Here is a 4,512-nt window from a genome sequence, read left to right as displayed (position 1 = left end):
AATGTTTGTTTTAGTTTTTAACCAACTTTTATGTAATATTTCTTATTTATGGGACCCCAATGGAAATAAACCGATTCAGTTTTTTTGGGTTATCCTGAGCTGTAAATGTTTTACTAAATTATCTTTTTATTGTTCATTGTTTTGTTATTTGTAATGTGTTGAATTATGCTCAAATAAATTTGAATTGAATTGAATTATTAAGTATTATTGGGTTACTGCAGCTCAGATCACCTAGAAATTTAAAATAAATACTGGTTTTGTTATTTTGCTAAGTGAGTCATATATTCAAGTCCATAATATAATTTCACTTACTAATTTAATCTGGTGTTTCATTGAGTTCCATATGTTTTTGATCCAATGACCGGGGTAGTAATGTGAAGCGCTTAGAGGCCTTGTTAAGGCATGAAGTGCTATATAAGAACGACATATTATTATTTATTATTATACAAGCGCAATATTGGTCATATCAACATAATATAAAAAAAAGCAGAGGTATATCATTACATTAGCCATAGCTGAAAAAACTCAACCTAGCATTGGTAAAGTACTCCAAAAGCAAATTACGGCACCATTATATGCTATTGCAGATTGTCTGATAAATATGCTACTTATTGATATTGATATTTGTCTGATATAGTTGGTTGTAGCAGACAACCTTGTGCATTCTCAGGGCTTTAAGAAAAGAGGTTTTTTGCCAGAAAGAAGACTTGTATACATGACTTAGTAACCAAAATTAAAAAAAAGTGGTATTTATAGTGTATAGTGATAATACTAGAGAATTTTTAATTAATATTTATCACTTTTGTAAACAATTCTATGTTATGTACAAAAATATCTCAGAATTCATTTTTTGACAATAAAGTTGACTTGTATCTTGTACTTTCATGTTCATAATTTTAAATACAATAAAAAGAAATTGTGTAATAACATTTTGCTAGCAGAGTTTGTGGAATGTTGTGTTAAACAAGCATATCTTGCCTAAAAATTAAAAAATAGCGCAAACACTTAATTCAGTGTAGAAAAATGCACCATTAAATAATTTGACAACTTGAAAACAACAACAAAACACTGCCAAAAAAAACCAAAAAAAACAACTACAACACTGTCTCAGAGAAGGTACTTAGCAACAAAGCAGCCAGCAGTAAAAAGACAACTAAAATGCCACATAGCCAAAAAAGCAGAAAAACTATAATATTACAATTTAGGGGTTTCAAAGTCTTATTTTATTTAATCAATTTTAGAGTCTACTATACTACTAATAATATGTGGAAAATACATAGGATGCCTAGTTCTAGCTATATTAAATTTTTCTCACCGAACGAATTATAGTTTTTCTCCCTGGCGGGGCACCGCCCCTGACATAATGGGATGTTTGCACAGAACCGAAAATACTAAGTTAAAGGCGTTCTATCCCGGTTCCAGTCAATGATGGTTTTCGTTTAGGCCTAGGGCTATATTTTGTTCTCCAAACTGCGTATGAGTTGGCATGCGTACAAGTTAGCCGACACCCCTCCTTAGACAAGGCTCAAACCAAAAGAAGTACCTCTTTCTAGATTTAGGGGCCTAGAGCCTAGGCCAAGTCTAGCCATCTGCATTCGGAATGAATAGAATAGGAGTATGGTCAAAGCGGCCACTGGTCAATAAACAGTAATTTGTATATTCGAGGGGGTGTAGGGTCGTTTCGGCCCCGAGTCGAATCAGCCCCAGATTGATTGAGCTCCGGGTCGTTTTGGCCCTGAGTTGGTATTTTTGTCATGCATTTCGGCTGCAGTGTATGAAGCGCTGAAGGTGCGGCCGCAAATAATACTTTAATAGAATAATAGAACAAGGTGGCTAAGCAGTATACCGTTTGTTAAACATGAAATTTACACATTACTGCAACATTATCAGTTATTTTTAGTAGTATTTTATTATTATTATTAATGAGTTCATTGCAGTATCAAATGGTGTTATCTTTCTTTTTACGGAAACAATGCAAATGTTGCAAGTCGATTGGTTTGGAGACACGTTTCTTTTTATCGTTTCCATACGATATATATTTGGATCATGTTTATAAATGCTTCAATAAAATTTAGATTTATAAAATAAGTAGGCTTATAGTAATTTAGCGGATTAGTTTGTCATAAGTGTTTTTTTTTGTTTGTTGCGTCTCCATTTACATTACCAAATGTTCTATTTATAACTATACATATATAAAATAAATTAAAATATACTTAATGTTGTGATAATGAAAATAAAGCAAATATATAATTATATTCATAAGGCCGACAAAATCAGTCATTGCATAGAAATTAACCAAAGAAATTATTAACTACAATATAATTTGAGGAAAGAAACGTTTCCTTGTGAGTGAAAGAAATTTCACTCACAAGGCCTACTGTTGCATATTTACTATTGGCCATTGACCAACACAGGTTGAAAAAGTGAGCTCCTGCTATTCGACTCTAAAATACATAATAATTCGCATAACATAAAAAACCAGATACTATTATGACAACCGTGACACCTGGCAAATATGCGTCTCTGATATTTTGCATCTTATGTGTGCTTATAACCACAAAAAGGAACAGTTTATTGATTTTTGAACGGTTTCCCCTAGGCCTGTATGCATGTCAGCAAGGGCTGCCGTCTGACCTGTTAATCAGCCAATGGTCAGTGTCGGCAATCGTGAAATTCAGCGGTGGCTTACAATTACAACTACTTACCATTGTGACGATATGATTACTTGTGCACATACTGGAAAGAATGGCGCTATAAATAATAGTTTGTGTTTTGTATATACTGAAGTGGATGTTATTATTGAGTTTTATTACTCAACTTATTTTTTCTTTTCGGAAAGTAAGATTCCCCTTCTGCCTGACCCAACGGTATGCAATTACCTGTGCATTGTTGTACAAAACAAACATCCTTACAATACAATAACAATGAGAAACATCGACGTAAGCGGTATAGTAGTCTCTGTCAACGTTACTCAAACTCTGTAAGTACAATACAAATAAGTTTATATGGGGATGTTCACCCTAATCCAGGACCTCCCAACGACCATGAGACTATAAGGACTTAGTAACTCTTTCTGATGTTCAATCAATAAAAGGTTTAAAAGTAGCACATATAAACATAAACAGTGTTCTGCCTAAAATTGATGAGCTACAATTGATTATGCAACATCTTCCTGTTCACTTTCTTGGCTTGACAGAAACTAAATTGGATGTACCGACTGCCGAAATTGAAATACCAGGTTACACCACTATCCGAAAAGATAGAAACCGTCATGTCTAAAGTTTTAACAGTTACCTTCATCCTCCGTGGAATGTGTGGCAGTAAAAACACTTGTTGCCTACATGAATGTTCAGTTAGCCATTGTATACAGACCTCCAGTACTCACTGTGACGTCTTTCAGTCAACTTGAAAAAATCTGTTGATCTACTTCTGGCTGGAGATTTTAATGTCCACTGGGAGACATCTAACTCTAAACAAGAATCGTTTAGAGGAGCTAATGGACCAACTCAACATGACAGACACAACTAATTAACACCCCTACAAGGACAACTATTAATATAGCTTGTATCATTGATTTGGTCCTAACTACTAATGCCCAGCTTCACCTTATATCTGCTGTCATACCTGGATTAAGCGATCATTTTATTTTTACCAACTTGAATATGAAAATTTCTTCACAATGCCATCAAGAGAAGACATTCAGATCATTTCATAACTTCAGGGAACCAAATTTCCTACAAGAATTAAAACAAATGCCCTTTGACATCATCTACCAACTTGACAATATCAATACGTGCTAGGCCATCAGGGGTTTATTTAAAAGCCGGCGGCCGGCGCATTCGATCGGCTACTACGAACGATGTTTTCGCCGGCTACTTCAATCAATGCTGTACAAAAATTAATACAAAAACCACCAATATAAATAGCGCAACAGGCCTGTAAAGAACCTTATTTACCTACACAAGTTAATTTGCAATAGTATGCACTCATTTCGATGTTCCTTTCTGTTGAAAGTTCGTTAAAATATCTTCAGACTCCATGTTTGACATTCATCTTTCATGAACTCGCGGCGTAAATAAAGTTAAAGTTTAAAGTTCGGCAGTCGCGCCTGGGTGAGTCCATCAAAGACAGAGCCGTAGATAGAGAGAGTTTGGCCAACTTGGCGCATGGGCGCCATGTTGTCACCAAACAGCGTGCGCGCGTATAGCTTTATAACATTTTATAAAACACTGATGCTGCATAAACTTTCTTTCATTATTCTGTTCATGAGGACAATTCAATTATGGGATTTTAACATATCGTATTTACCTAACTTTGGAATTAATTAATCAGTGACGTGCTGTATTATTTCGAGAAGATAAAGTGAGGACGATTTTTTATTTTTTTTCCGTTACGATTATCTTTTTGATTTAAAAGTCTATCATCTAGGCCTATACCTAGTTGCTAGCAGCCTACTCAGATATAGAATGAGGCTCCTAAGAAGAGTCAACACTGCAGAGGAGAAAGGTTGGT

At 34.8% G+C, this 4,512-nt stretch overlaps 1 protein-coding gene across 4 annotated transcripts in view; it reads right to left on the bottom strand.

Moving 5' to 3' along the window:
* Positions 1–4,071, bottom strand: part of LOC117100484 (acetylcholinesterase-like) — a 20,247-nt gene extending 16,176 nt beyond the window's left edge. Inside the window, exon 1 of one of the 4 annotated variants that reach the window (XM_033240186.1) lies at positions 3,957–4,071. The gene's annotated coding sequence lies outside the window, so the exon portion shown is untranslated. Of the gene's footprint in view, positions 1–312; positions 2,690–3,956 lie in introns of those variants that run through there. The other 3 variants (XM_033240185.1, XM_033240188.1, XM_033240187.1) reach the window with 3 other exon arrangements.
* Between the last annotated feature and the right edge of the window lie 441 nt (positions 4,072–4,512).

This window comes from Anneissia japonica, unplaced genomic scaffold (genome assembly GCF_011630105.1).
Source record: "Anneissia japonica isolate Jap-2015-1 unplaced genomic scaffold, ASM1163010v1 scaffold685_len2926416_cov193, whole genome shotgun sequence".
In the NCBI taxonomy this organism is placed as follows: domain Eukaryota; kingdom Metazoa; phylum Echinodermata; class Crinoidea; order Comatulida; family Comatulidae; genus Anneissia; species Anneissia japonica.
Note: the sequence above shows the minus strand (reverse complement) of the source record. Positions and strands in the feature narration are given on the sequence as shown.